We start from the raw sequence: 15,869 nt of genomic DNA, 5'->3' as shown, positions 1-15,869 counted from the left end.
TCCCCCCCTGTCCCCCAAAGCATGGGGGACATATATAATGACCCCTGGGGCAGACAGGTGACCATCTGCCCCAGGGCTGGGAGATTAAAAAAAAACTTTAAAAAATCGTGATGGGAAGGGCGCAGGGGTTTGAGGGCCCTAGCCACCAGGGATTATTTCGGAAATGGTGTCCTTGGAAAGTGAGATTCTCCCCTTTCCAACAACACCCTTTGTGACAGCATTGCTGCCTGCGGATCGGGCGCAGGGCGCTCTATGCGCGGGCAGCAATGGCCACTAAACACCAGGGATGTCTTTGAATGCAGGGGGGGCGTGGGGGCTTCCTACAGTAAGCAGCTCTCACCTCCCCCAGCCCTCAAAGCATGGGGGCACATATGTGTACAACTCTGGGGGCAGATGGCTGATCATCTGCCCCCAGGGAAGGGGGCAAACATTTTTTTAGAAACTGAAATGAACAGGGATGGGGGGTGGGGGTTGGGGGGGCCTGGCATTTTTTGCCCCCTGAAATGGTGGTGGTCCTCCCCCTCCCACACCAAGAGGAAAGGGGGCCATCCCTTGTAGCCCTCCCTGGGGGTAGATTTATGCCCCCAGGCAGGAGTACATGAGGTGGCCCCCCATCCAATTGGGGGGTGGGGGGAGGGCCAACAGGAATAAGTGTTACACCCAAAGGATGGGGCCTGCAGGTTAGGCCCCCCCTGGGGGCAGATGGCTGATCATCTGCCCCAGGCAAGGGAGCAAAATAAAAATGTGTGGAAGTGGGGGGGCACTAGCCACCAGGGATATATTTTACAGAAAAGGGGGCTGGCCCTCTCCCCCTAAACACAAAGGGAAATGGGGGCACCCCTTGTAGCCCTCCCTGGGGGCACATATCTGCTCCTAGGAAGGGCATCTGACCCCAGGGAGGGCTGTATGAGATGCTCCCCTGCATTTGGTGTGGGGGGGTAGAGGGTCACCCCCATTACATTAGAAAATTACCTGGCGGTTTAGGGTGCCCCGCAGCCCACCCTAAAGTGAAGTGTACCATTTTCCATTTGTTTCTTTGTTTACAAAACTTGCTTTGGCGCAGAGGGTCACATTGGTGTGCCAATCTGGCCCCGGGGTGCCCAAACCTTACTGCCCCACCCACTGGGGGGCCTGTCCCACCATTTTTGGGGGTCCTCTCTGTAGGCGGCCCAGGGAGGCCTGTATGAGGTGCCCCTGCCACCTATTTGGGGTGAGGGGGGAGAGGGCCCCCAAAAATGGTGGGACAGGCCCCCCAGTGGGTGGGGCAGTAAGGTTTGGGCACCCCGGGGCCAGATTGGCACATCAATGTGCCTCTCTGCACCAAGGGGAGTTGCGTTACCAAAGGAAACAAGTGAAAATGGTGGAACGCTTTTTAGGGGGGCTCTGGGGCACCCCAAAGGGTCGGGGAATTTTCTAATGGGATGGGGCATTGACCCCCATGCCCCCCACCTGCATTGGAGTGGGTGCCATGTCATGCAACCCTCCCTGGGACCAGATATCTGCTCCCAGGAACAGACGCCTGAGCCCAGGGAGGAGTACAGGACAGCCCCCCCTTATCTGCCCCTGGAGAGGGCTACATGAGATGGGCTGCCCCTCCAATTGGGGTGTGGGTGGAGAGGTGCACCCCCTTTCACATTAGAAAATTCCACAGCGGTGTAGGGGGCCCCTCCTCCCCGCTAAAGGGCAGCCTGTCATTTTGAATAATTTTCTTTGTTTATTTTACCTGCCTTGGCGCAGAGGGGAACATTGGTGTGCCAGTCTGGTGCTGGGGTGCCCAAACCTTACTGACCCACCCACTGGGGGGCCTGTCCCACCATTTTTGGCGGCCCTCTCCCCCCACCCCAAATGGAGGGGGGTGTACCTCACACAGCCATTTTTAGGAGGCCCAGGGAGGCCTGCATGAGGTGCCTCTGTCACCCATTTGGGGTGAGGGGGGAGAAGGCCCCCAAAAATGGTGGGACAGGCCCCCCAGTGGGTGGGACAGTAAGGTTTGGGCACCCCAGGGCCAGATTGGCACATAAATGTGCCTCTCTGCACCAAGGTGAGTTTCGTTACCAAAGGAAAAAAGTGAAAATTGTGGAAGGCTTTTTAGGGGGGCTGTGGGGCACCCCAAAGGGTCGGGAATTTTCTAATGGGATGGGGCGTTGACCCCCATGCCCCCCACCTGCAATGGAGTGGGTGCCATGTCATGCAACCATCACTGGGACCAGATATCTGCTCCCAGGAACAGACGCCTGAGCCCAGGGAGGAGTACAGGACAGCCCCCCCTTATCTGCCCCTGGGGAGGGCTACATGAGATGGCTGCCGCTCCATTTGGGGTGTGGGTGGAGAGGTGCACCCCCCTTCACATTAGAAAATTCCACAGCGGTGTAGTGGGCCCCTCCGCCCCGCTAAAGGGCAGCCTGCCATTTTGAATAATTTCTTTGTTTACTATACCTGCCTTGGCGCAGAGGGGAACATTGGTGTGCCAGTCTGGTGCTGGGGTGCCCAAACCTTACTGACCCACCCACTGGGGGGCCTGTCCCACCATTTTTGGGGGCCCTCTCCCCCCACCCCAAATGGAGGGGGGTGTACCTCACAAAGCCATTTTTAGGAGGCCCAGGGAGGCCTGCATGAGGTGCCCCTGCCACCCATTTGGGGTGAGGGGGGAGAGGGCCCCCAAAAATGGTGGGACAGGCCCCCCAGCGGGTGGGGCAGTAAGGTTTGGGCCCCCCGGGGGCCAGACTGGCACATCAATGTGCCTCTCTGCACCAAGGGGAGTTGGGTTACCAAAGGAAAAATGTGAAAATGGTGGAACGCTTTTTAGGTGGGGGCTGTGGGGCACCCCAAAGAGTTGGGGAATTTTCTAATGAGATGTGGCGTTGACCCAACCCTCCCCACCCGCAATGGAGTGGGTGCCATGTTTTGCAGCCCTCCCTTGGACCAGATATCTGCTCCTAGGAAGGGACGCCTGAGCCCATGGAGGAGTGCAGGACAGCCCCCCATTATCTGCCCCCAGGGAGGGCTACATTTTGTTGGTGTGACCGTAGGTAACACATGTTTTTGTTTTGTTTACAGCTTTTTCTACATGAGCAGCTGCAACGTTATGTGAGTACTGTTCTTTATTATTCTATGATTAGGGCCCACTGTCAGTGGGGTGGGTGAGACTGGGACTTGATTGTTGGTGGTGTGGGTGGGAATGGGCCATCTGGGCAGATATGTTGGTGGGCTGGCACACAATTGTAGGGGCAGGCCACAAATTGCCTCCCATGTCAGCAAACCAATTGGTGTTTCCCTGTGAGCGGATCCCTCCCATGTGGGTTGTCCATCTGCAAGCCCAGGCTCCACCTCTGGCTATGCTACATTACAGATGTCACCTCCGGAGAGGAATGGGGATCCTACTGGGGCTCCATGGAGCTGCTGCTGTGCTTAGGGGACGGTACACCCACATGGTACATGGATGTCCAAGAGCAGGCACATCACCTCCAACCGTCCTGGAGTTGCGGCTGGGCTGCATTACAGCTTTTCCCTTTGGGGAGGTATTGGCACACTGCCGAGACTCCCTGGTGGGGAGAAGCTGTAATGCAGGGCAGCCAGGGCTCCAGCAAAGTCGACGGTAATATCCCTGCCTTGGGCACCCTTCTCCCATGTGGGTCTTTGCCGGGGGTTCAGGGTAATAAATTCTGGGCCGATTTGCGTAAGTTAGACCTCTGTGGATTCCCACTGGTGTCCTCTTTTGGGAAATGCATGGGGTTCCCTGTTTTCCTTGCTGGATTCGACACCCTATACCCAAATCTGTAGCTTGCACACATGAACACAATGGGCTGTGCCGAAAGGCTTGGGGTTACCAGTGGGTTACCCTTTTCCTTTTGCGCCTCCGGTAGGTGCACCCACACATGTGAGGTACTGTTATCAACGGAACACGTGTGGGGACACGGGAAAGTAGGCCATGTGTTGTTTGCGGTGTGTTTCGGTGGGTGGCCAGAGCAAAATGCCTGAGAATTGCCTTCATTTCCAGCCAATTTCAGAGACATTTCCCTGTGTCCACTCTCCGAAACACATTGCCAATAACCGATGTCATACCTTCTGGCATTCCCACAGGTGTCCCGACAAAAACGGTACCTCACATGTGTGGGTGCACCTACCGGGGCGCAAAAGGAAAAGGGTAACCCGCTGGTAACCCCAAACCTTTCGCCACAGCACATTTTGTTCATGTGGGCAACCTACAGATTTGGGCTTAGGGTGTTGAAGCCAGCAAGGAAAACAGGGAACCCCATGCATTTCCCAAAAGATGACACCCGTGGGAATCCACAGAGGTCTGGCTTGCGCGAAGCAGCCCAGAATTTATTACCCATTGTGACCGTCATTCTTACCGTATGCACTTTAATGAGATCTAATAACATTTGTGGTACCACTTTAGAACTATATATATTTACCATTGTTGATTTTCCGAGCACAAAGTGAATTATCGTGATACTGTACATAACTTTGAATATTAATTATATAAAGACTGTGTTTTAACCGATACAGTGTGCGGACATTCCTGTCAAGACTGCCAGGTGAGGTCCCTTCCTTCCCAACCTCCTCCTTACCTGAGCCTCCGATGAACTGTCCTCGGCTTCCGGGGTCAGCTTTGTTTGGGATTTCTTGGGTTCAGTAGTCAACCTCATTTGATAAGGTTTCTTCTTCTTGTCATGTAAATAAGGCCTGGCTCCCTCAGAGGCCACCTTGACAGGGGTGGGAACCTGTCTAAGGGGAACCCCGAGGAGCCAAACCCCAAAATGACAGGGAAAAAGCCTGATAGGTGGAAAAAAGACCCTGGTAGTGCAGACAATATCCTTTCCTTTGGCTGGATATGCCAGAAGTTGCAGAAGGCTTAGGTATTGGAAGGGTGATCAGTCCTCTGAAGTACGTGACAGTCTAGAGGCAATTTGTAGACAGGATGCCTGATATTCAGTAGAATCCAAGAGAGTAGTCCTTTTACAGATGTCTGGAAATATGAGGCATAGAAGAGGCTCCAAGAAGAGAACGTAAGAACAGAGAGGTAAAAGGGAGAGAGAATAAGTCAGACTAGGCGGTAATAGCAGAGTCCCACATACCTGGTAAACAGTTGAAACCGGGGGGAGTGAGGGCGACCAAGCTGCGGCCGCAGTTAAAGTCAAAGCAGCTCTGCGACTGCGCACGGAGACCAAGAGCCGCGGCGCAGGGAAAGTAAAAGCAATACCGCAACCACGAAGGGAAAAAGGAAATCAGAACAGCTAAACGAGCCGATGACACCACAAGAGTGTATTACACCAGACAGTATAGGGTTAAGGAGGAAAGACAATAATGAAGGCTAGGACACAGGTGGAATGTAGGGGGAGGCAGCGATAGATAAACAGAGACGTAAGAAAGGAAATAACAAACAATGGGAGAAATCACCGCAGAACGCAGAGGAATTCAGGAAGAAATGCAGGCGACCAGGAAGGATCCGAAGGAGGGCAAAAACTCTGCCAAAAGCGCAGCAGCGTTGAAGTCAGCTGTGAAGAAACAGACACAACGTGCTGCGAAAGGGACGTGGTCCTGATTTAAAGGAAAGGCCGCCATCTTGAGTGAGGACTAGACCTGAATGGGAACTGAATCAAGTTAGAGTTGCAATGTATTCCATAACCTCCAGGGGCGAATCCTGACAATTCCTTTGTGGGTGCTTGGGGACTACACTGTACTTAAGAACCAGCCCGCATCACCTCCTGAGAAGCTGGGCCTTGTTTGCTTGACCACGCACCAATAATAGAGAATCTTGGCTTGGGTCCTCTTTGCCTCTCCTCTACCATATAGAGAGCAGAAGTACAGACCACCCCCCCCACCAGCGAGTCTTTACACTGGTGGCAGCGGTGGGATGCTTTTGGTTTTAAGAATCAGTGTATAACCATGCCACTTACGAAGGATATCTGCACTTTATTAAATTGAGGTTTAGTTGTATACAAGATAACTGCATTACAAGCAATGGAATCTATTGCGAATGATAAATTGACTCGGATGAGCTTAGAAGAGGCTCTTCAGAGTGCTTGTGAAGCCAGGGAGTTAGACTTTGTGGATAAGTCTAGGGCTGAGCTGATAACTGCCCTGGTGAACTACCAGACCGATTGTGAAACTCTTGAAGGGGGGGGATGCAACCAATGAGGACTCTACCCGAGGGTTGTCGCTGAATCTGATTCTGGGAATGCCACCATTCCTGCTGCCTCTGTTCTGAACCCCAGCAATTCCTTGGAGCTTGAGTTATTAAGGATGAAATTGGCCTTTGAATATCGCAAGTTGGAAATATATGCTGAGCTTAAGAAAGAGGAGTTGGCACAGCAAGTGGAACTCAAAAATAGGGATCTTGAACTCAAAGACAAGGACACTGAATGTCAGCGAATCCAGCTAGAGAAAGTTTGAGTGGAGACTTCAACTAAACCAATTGAGAGTGTCAGGTCCCCAGCAATCAAGTTTATGAAAGACTTGGTTGGTGTGTATGCGGAGGGTTCTGATATCCCCAATGGATTGAAGCGTTTGAGATGGCTTATGCAATTCATGATGCTGATAAAAGAGATTGGGCTAAGTGTTTGTTAAGCAGAGTGCCTCAAACTGGATATGACTGTATTCTTTAGCTGAGTATGGAAGAAAGGGGTCAGTATGAGTGCATGAAGACTGCTTTGATTGCCAAGTTTGGCAAGACGCCTACCCAATACCTTAAAAGGTTCAGGGATTTTAAGAAACGAGAGCATGTGTCTTGGATTGACTGGTTTAGTGCTGCGCACATGAAAATGATGGGGTGGATTGATGGTTACAAAGTGAAAACGTTTGTTGAATTGTCCCACCTCTTGTTTTTTGAGCATTTTTCGTAAGCCTGTTCACCAGAGCTGCGTCAGTATGTTGCTGACCAGAACATTTTGGATCCCTTTAAGCTGGCTAGGTTGGCTGACTACTGGGGCTCTCACCGGGTGTCCCCTAAGGACTCCAGTGGGAAGGACAAGGACAAAGAAAAGGGGGCCTCTCAGAAAGCTGAGTAGTCCCAGAAGCAATCACAGTCGGGTAAACCAAAACCTTCCTCTCCGAAGACCCAAAAACCTAGTTGGGATAAATCTGTTGTGGGTGGGAATAAGAGTAGGCGTCCGCCTGCTGCAAAGCAGGGTCCCAGTGGTTCCAGTACCATACCCCAAACTCCTGGCTCTTGTTGGGATTGTGGGGCTCTGGATCACCGAAGGGGTGACCCCAAGTGTAAGGGTAAGGCACTTGGAGTCCAGGCTGTCAGCCTGACCTATCCCTACTCTTTACCTGAGGTGGAGGCGCATGTCCTCCCCTCCTCTACTGGGATTGCCTTAGGTGCTCCCGTAGAGATTTCTTTAGTGTCCCTTGGGGCCTGGGGCCAGTACGCAGAAGTACTGGTGACTATCCCACAGAACACTCGTAGGTTTTTGAGAAGTGTCCTCTTGAATGGCCAACCTTCTACTGGTTTGAGAGACACTGGGGCAAGCATGAAAGTGGTGGACAGGACCCTGCTCAAGCCAGAGGACTATGTAGGTGCTCCTCTGAGAACCACCAGGTTAGCTGGCGGGCCTCCCTAATTATTGCCTGTAGCCTTAGGCAACATTACGATTGGAGACAAGACAGCGAAGCTTCCGGTCCTGGTTCAGGACAACGTGCCTGCGAACATTTTGTTAGGAAATGATTTTGGTCGAGTTGGGGATGATCACGGATGGTTTACCCATGGCTGCGGTAGCAGTCACCCGATCGCAGGTCACACAGGGTCCTGCTGCGAGCCCGGCATCCTCGCCGATGGGGAAACCCAAGGCAATAAGGATACAGAAAAGTAAGAAGGCCACCTCTGTGGAGAGAACCCCTGCTCTTCCTGCTGTTCCGACAGCACCCATTGGGATCAATGCTCTGCCGGGCTGGGTCCAGTGGTGAATCCCATCTCAACTCTTGTGGGAGAAGAGCCAGAAAACTGTCCTGTGGGAGAGGCTCTCGACCTGGAGGATCATCCCAACCTTCAATGCTTGTTAGCTGAAGGGGGACCCTCCCGGGCAGACTTCTGTAAGGGACAGAGGGAGTGCCATTCTCTCGAGGGTCTGAGGAAATGGGTCCTGTATCAGGCACAAGGAGAAGTGCCTAGGACATTCCAGATTTATTGGGAGGGTGAGCTCCTTGTTAGTGAGCCCACTAAGCCTGAACCTGGTGCCCTCAAGAGGTTGGTGGTACCCCAGGTTTACAGGCCCTTCCTGATGCAGTTGCCACATGAGGTGCCCCTGACTGGTCACCTTGCTACCAAGAAGACTAAGCAGAGGCTCTCTGCCCATTTCTACTGGCCACCAATGGGAGTAGAGGTGGAGTCCCACTGCAGGACCTGCCCAACATGTCAGTTGTCTGGCAAGACTAGAGGCAGTGTCCTTGCCCCACTGCAACCGTTGCCAGTGGTTGGTACACTGATTGAGAGGGTGGGCATCAACATTGTTGGTTCCCTTGACCCTCTCACGTCAGGTCTAGGTAGATCATGCCACCAGGTACCCTGAGGCTATACCCCTTCGGACGGTTACAGCCAAGGTGGTTGCCAGGGCTCTCCTGGGCATTTTCACCCATGTTTGATTGCCCAAGGAGGTTGTCTCTGACAGAGGATACAACTTCATGTCGAGTTACAGGAAAACCATGTGGAAAGAGTGCGGGGTACCTACAAGTTCTCCACCTCTTACCATCGCCAGACCAACGGTCTGGTTGAGAGATTTAACAATGTTAGGCACTTTAGAAGAGCCCCTAAGGAAGAAGTGGGATTTTCTCCTGCCATGCCTGCTGTTTGCTTACAGAGAGGTACCCCATTGCCTTAATCAGAGATGGTCCAGGTCCCTCCAGGACCAAGCCAGTGGGGGACTATGTGTTAGGTCTCAGACGGAGGATGACACAGATGATGGGTCAGACAACAGCGAGTCTCAAGACCAGCCAGGAATTGAATAAGTACTGGCATGACCTTAAAGCATCGAAAGTGGATTGGACTCCGGGACAGGAGATCCTCGTGATGGAGCCTACCAAGCCTCAGGCTTTGGCAGATAAATGGACTGGACCCTTCAGGATAATCTCCAAGATGGGTGCGGTCAAAAATCTGGTTGACATGGGAGCCTCTGGGGTAGCCCCTCAGGTATTCCATGCTGACAGGCTCAAGCCTTTCCACAGGCGGGCCAAAGTCTCATGTCTCTTGCTAGCTTCAGGGCAAGAAGAGGATAAGAGTGAGTCCCTTCCTTATTTGCTGCATAGCAACCCTCAGGATGACTCAGTGGAGGGAGTACATCTCTCTCCAGATCTGACGACAGAGCAGCAGAGGGCCTGCAGGGCTTTGCTCCGGCAGTATGCCTCTCTGTTTTCACTGACACCAGGCCTTACAATGTGGTGTAGGCACGAGATTGACACTGGTGACAGTGTGCCTGTCAAAAGCAGGTGCTACCGTATATCAGATACCGTTAAGAACCTCATCCAGGCTGAGGTTGCCAAGATGTTGGATCTGGGTGTTATTGAACCCTCAACCAGTCCCTGGCCCAGTCCAGTGTTCTTTGTCCCCAAGGCAAGTTCCCAGGCAAGTACCAAGGATTGGACGTTCTGGGTGGACTACCGAGGAGTCAATGCCATCACCAAAACTGATACGCTCCCATTGCCCAGGGCTGATGAGCTTGTGGACACCATAGGTGCGGCCAAATTTGTGAGCACTTTTGACCTTACCTCAGGCTATTGGCAAATAGCTCTGACGGACCAAGCCAAGGAAAAGACGGCATTCTCAACACCTGAGGGACTCAGCCAATTTAGGGTGATGCCTTTTGGGTTGAAGAATGCCCCTGCCACCTTCCAGAGATTGGTCAACCATGCGCTCAGTGGGCTGGAAGCCTCTTGTGTGGCTTCCTTAGACAACATTGCCGTCTACAGTTCCACCTGGGAAGAGCATTTGACACATCTGGATAGGGTGTTGCAGGCCTTAAAAATGGCAAACCTCACTATCAAGGCCACCAAGTGCCAGATAGCTCAGGGGAAAGTCACATATCTTGGTCATGAGGTAGGAGGGGGTCAAATCCAACCTCTCCCCAGTAAGGTACAGGATGTCCATGACTGGGAGACTCCCACTACTCAAACCCAGGTGAGAGCCTTTTTGGGCCTCACTGGGTGCTATTGCAATTTCATGGCAGACTATGGAACCATAGCTGCACCACTGACAGCTCTGACTTTACCCAAACAGCCTAGGAAGGTTAATTGGACTGAAGACTGTCAGAGGGATTTTGATGGCTTGAAAGGAAGTCTGTGTAGGACACCTGTGTTGTGTGCACCTGATTACAGCAAGCCCTTTTATCGTTCAAACTGACGCCTGCGACGCTGGAATTGGAGCTGTCTTGTCCCAGTTAGATGACAAAGGGAGAGAACATCTTATCATATTCATCAGTAGACAACTCAAGGGTAGAGAATTTAGGTGGGTTACTGTTGAAAAGGAATGTTTTCGCATAGTTTGGAGCCTTAGGCGTTTTAGACCCTGAAGTGGCTTATGCAGATGAAGAATGAAAACCCAAAACTGCTCAGGTGGTCCATTAGTCTGCAAGGGCTAGACTTCACCATCGAGCACAGACCAGGGAAGAGTCACGATAATGCAGATGGCCTTTCCAGAAGGTATGTTGACCGTCTGGATGACTGTGTCTATCTCGTGGCAGATTAGGCACCCTAATCTCAGTCTGGGGGGGGGGGTGACTGTGATGCTGGAAATGCATCGGAAGGACAGGGCCTCCATATCCTTGTCCTTTACTGCTTTGTATCATGTGTTCTGTCGTGTTTTCCACACAGGAGTTCACATGGGACTCCTGGCGGTGCAGCTCTCTCTTTTGGTTTGGTGAACAGACCCATGGGATACCCTTATGGCACCCACGGGTGGGGGTACAACCCTGTGCCCCTAGTGTATGTTTTTGGGAACCTGTGTGTGGCCCACAGAGCAGGGTACGGGCTGGGGGCAGCTCCATGCTGAATTGACTGCTACCCTGAGCATCCTCTATTTTGGGATGCCCAGGCCCTGTCATTGCAATCGGTAGATTCCTGATGGAGACAAAATGGCCCCCGTGGCTTCTTGCCTTCCATTGCCTGTTACCTTGATCTTATCAAAGTCCCGGGAAGCCCTGACTCTGTCCCTTCCCCCTGACTAGTTGTTGGGTGGAAGTTCCTTATATGGTAGTGTGGGGAAGTGCTGACCAGACTAGCTGGAGCCTTCTCAACGACCAAATGTTGTGGGTACGGCTGTGGGTGGGACCTGGGTGAATGGAGTGTGTGGCGAATATGCATTCTGTGTTATGAGTGTCTAGTATCTGGTGTTTGACACAATGACTGAGACAACCCTGCCCAAATCCATTATGAATGCAGTGTGGAGTGTTGAATGGCCAGGTACTTGTCCCAATACACATAACTTGTTGTGAGTGTCTGGAGAGAAGTGAATGGCCTGAATGCACTGTGTGCCTGATTGGCTGCCTGCCTGCATGAATGCCCTTTGTCATGATTGGATACTTGAGTATGACCCAGCGGAATGAATGGGAGATCAACAGTATATCTGGGGACCTCTCACTGCTAGGAATTCATGTTCAGAATCTGAAGTCCACTATGACGAGTAACTGGAGTAAACCTGAAGCTTGACCTCGAAGCCCTGCTGGAAAAGGAGTCCTGCTGCTGCTCTACTCCATCTATCTGAAAGCAGCTGTGTCTCCAAGGACTGACCCAGAGAGGACCTGGTAAGGTGCACTCTTCTCGAGCTATAAGGGACCATCGTGCACCAGCTGATTGTTGCCAAAGGTACCTAGTAGACAGACCTACAACAGGCTGCCAACCGGAGACGGGGACTGCCGTGGAATCCCAAAGAGAAGCGCCCGGACTGTTGTCCACCACTGTCGACGACCGCCGTTGCCGACTGGAGCCGCTGTGCTCCCGTTAGCCTAAAAACTTTTGAATGCAAGGATGCCCTCGTCTGCATCATCGCTGCTGTATCCTGCTGGAGAAGGCCTGACTGTCGACGCGCAGAGGAGCATCTGCCGGTGGCTTTCCCACCACCTAAAGACCACAGAGACGCCGACGACTCGACGCCCTTGCTGGGCCACAGTTCTTCAAAGTCTTTGCGGTCCAGAACTATCAACACCGAGGTGCCCCGCACGCCTCTTCCTTGCAGGACATTTATGCTTGCCCGTCAACGAGCACCGCTAGGAATGAAGCTGCCACTTCACCGTCATAGTTCACCCTGTTCTCTGTCGGACGTTCGACAACCCGTGACTCCTGCCTTAAAGGGAGGGCACTCAAGAAGGGCCGTTGATTCCCTGACGAAGGAACGCTACAACGCCAGGTACTTTGGGGTTGCAGAACTATTGGAAAGTCTCCTGGTGAACAATATATGGACTGGGCTTGTATCTTTGCTTTACAGGTTGCCCGGGTGGGGGGATCTCCACACAGAACTGTCTACTGGTACGGGGCCAGTAGTCTGCCAATTGTTCAACCATCTTGCTTTCCTTCTTCTCTCTACTGCTGGTTTCCTCTTTATTGATCTGTGTGACATTTTGACAGTACAATAGATGCACTTTAATGAGATGTGATAATATTGTGGCACTGTGATGCTGGAAATGCATTGGAGGGACAGGGCCTCCCTGTCCTTGTCCTGTAGTCCTTTTTCATGTGTGTTCTGTATTGTTTTCTGCCCAGGAGTCCATGTGGGACTCCTGGCAGTGAAGCTCTTCCTGTGTTTGGTTTGGTGTACAGACCCATGGGATACCCTTATGGCACCCATGGGTGGGGGTACAACCCTGTGCCCCTAGTGTATGTTTTTGGGCACCTGTGGGTGGCCCACAGAGCAGGGTATGGGCTGGTGGCAGCTCCATGCTGAATTTGCCATGTGCTCTGAGTATCCTCCATTTTGGGATACCCAGGCCCTGCCATTGGAATCAGTTGATTTCTGATAGAAAACAAGATGGCCCCTGTGGCCTCTTGCTTTCTATTGCCTGTTACCTTGTTTTCCTAAAGTCCTTGGAAGCCCTGGCTTTGTCCCTTCCCCCTGATTGGATGTTGGGTGGAACCTCCAAATATGGTGTTGTTGTGAAGTCCAGGCCAGACTGGCTAGAGCCTTCCCAATGACTGTATGTTGTGGGTCCACCCTGTGGGTGGGACCTGGGTGAATGGAGTGTGTGACCAATATGCACTTCTTGTTGTGGCTAACTGGTTTCTGGTATGAGAGACAAAGACTGAGACAGCCCTGCCCGAAACTGGCCTGAGTGCAGTGTGTAGTGTTGAATGGCTGGGTACTTGTCCCAATCCACATTCCTTGTTGGGAGTGTCTGAGAGGGAGGAGGATGGCCTGAATGCATTGTGTGCCTTATTGGCTGACTGACTGAATGAATGCCCTTCTGTATGATTGTCTGCTGATTGTGACACAGCAGTGTGGATGAGAGACAGGATAGTATATCTGGGGACCTCTCACCACTGGAAATTGTTCAGAAGCTGTGTCTACACTTGAAGAGTAACTGGAACTTCTGATCCTCGACGCCCAGCTGAAAGAAGAAGACTTGCTGTTGCATTTGCTTCAACCTGATCTGAAAGCTGCTGAATTTGTCAAAGACTGATCCGAGAGAGGACCTGGTAAGGCGCCCTCTTCCCGTGCTCCGAGGGACCATCGAGCACCGCTAACCTTCGGCAAAGCTCCCTGGAAGTCAGACCATCGAAAGGCTGCCGACTGGAGACGGGGCCGCCAAGGAGATCGAAGTGAAGCACCCATATTTCGCCGCCGTCGAAGTCCATTGCCGTCGACCAGGGTTCACAGGTTTGTGTAACCGCTGGAGGCACTTCGAAGTTGGGTTGCCCCAGAAGAGGGGATCGCTTGACGCAGTGCTGCCGACGACCGGAGCCGCCAGCTCCTTTGCCTAAAACCATTTAAATCAAAGGACTCCCTTCTCCGCACCAACGACCGCTTTATCCTGCCGGAGAGAGTCAAGGCCGCCAATGCGCCGAGGAGAATCCGCCGGTGGGTTTCCCGCCACCTGAAGGCCACAAAGACTTCGACAACTCGAAGCCCTTGCTGGGTCACAGTTCTTCCGAAACTCTTTGCGGTCCTGGACAATCAATCGCCGAGGTGCCCCGCACACCTCATCCTCGCAGGATGTCGCCGACGAGCACCGCCTAGATCGACGCCGTGGTCTCGGCACCCTTGAACTTCTCATCGACGCGGTCGACGCCAAGTTCACCCTCTTCGACGCCTCTCGACGATCCGTGGTTCCTGCTTTGAAGGGAGTCACTCAAGAAGGATCCATCGATGCTTTTTCGAAGGACTCTGCTCCACCAGGTACATTGGGGGAGTAAAAACATTATAGGAGAGAATAAGACTATTGAGCAATATATGGACTGGGCGTGTGCTATATCTTTGTTTTACAGGTTGCCCAGGTGGGGGGATCTCCACACAGAACTGTGTTTAGGTAACTAACTCAGTATTCTGCCTATTGTTTCAATCATCTTGCTTTCCCTCCTCTCTCTATTGCTGGTTTCCTTTTTATGGATCTGTGTGACATTTTAACAGTATAGTTGATGCACTTTAAACAGGTTTGATAATATTGGTGGTACCACTTTAGAATTGTATATATTTGCCATTGTTGACTTCTGAGTACAAAGTGAGTTATTGTGATAGTGTACATACCTTTGAATATTAATTATATACAGACTGTGTTTTCAGTAATACAGTGTGTGGACATTCCTTTGTGGGGGTTTGGGGACTACACTGTACTTAAGAACCAGCCTGCATCACCTTCTGAGAAGCTAGGCCTTGATTGCTCGACCACGTACCGATAATAGAGAATCTTGGCTGGGGTCCTCTGTGCCTCTCCTCTACCATATAGAGAGCAGAAGTACAGACACCCCCCTCCAGTCTTTACAGGTACCACTTTAGAACTGTATATATTTACCATTGTTGATTTTCCGAGTACAAAGTGAGTTATCGCGATACTGTACATAACCTTGAATATTAATGAAATAAAGACTGTGTTTTAACCGATACAGTGTGTGGACATTCCTTTGTGGGTGCTTGGGGACTACACTGTACTTAAGAACCAGCCTGCATCACCTCTGTAGAAGCTAGGCCTTGATTGCTCGACCATAGCTACCAAATAGAGAATCTTGGCTGTGGTCCTCTGTGCCTCTCCTCTACCATATAGAGAGCAAAAGTACAGACACCCCCCTCCAGTCTTTACACCATGGCACTTAAAGGGACGTTATGGTTACAAGTAAAAACGGAAAACCCCCAGAAATTTGCCAGTTATGCTAAGCTAAGCAACCATAACTCGCGCCACCACCGTGCACTGCTAAGACTAAAACCCAGGACTGCAAAGATGACATCACAAATGTCATTGATGACATCACTGATGACATCACATGTGCAATACATTTTGATGAAAAATCCCTAAAAGGAGTTGTGTTTATATTGTTGGTTACAAGATGTCAGGGGTGAACGGAAGACCTATTATGAACTACTTAATCTATTAAAGAATTTACTCATCTAAAATCATTGTATTGGAGTGCTGTTGTTAATTCAGAAACCTACTCATATATAAACATAGGCAATGACTGCAGCATGCACCATAGAAGTACACTAGTTATCATCTTGTAATTTTGGATAGTACAATAATGAATGCTACCTTATCAGAGTTTTGAGTAATGTTAAACATGTAATAACTAGCTAACAATTCAAGACTTACAACACTTGTGCTGGTACAAACAATACATATGAAGAACCACAATAATCAGAGGCACATACAAGAAAACTAAAGTAAGGAAGAAAGAAACTGCATCATCAGAAAATGTTAATGACATTAAAGTTTATCTTCATGTATACAAATGAATTGTGT

Source organism: Ambystoma mexicanum, chromosome 5q, assembly GCF_040938575.1.
Source record: "Ambystoma mexicanum isolate Mex_15411 chromosome 5q, UKY_AmexF1_1, whole genome shotgun sequence".
NCBI classification, from domain to species: Eukaryota; Metazoa; Chordata; class Amphibia; order Caudata; family Ambystomatidae; genus Ambystoma; species Ambystoma mexicanum.
Note: the sequence above shows the minus strand (reverse complement) of the source record.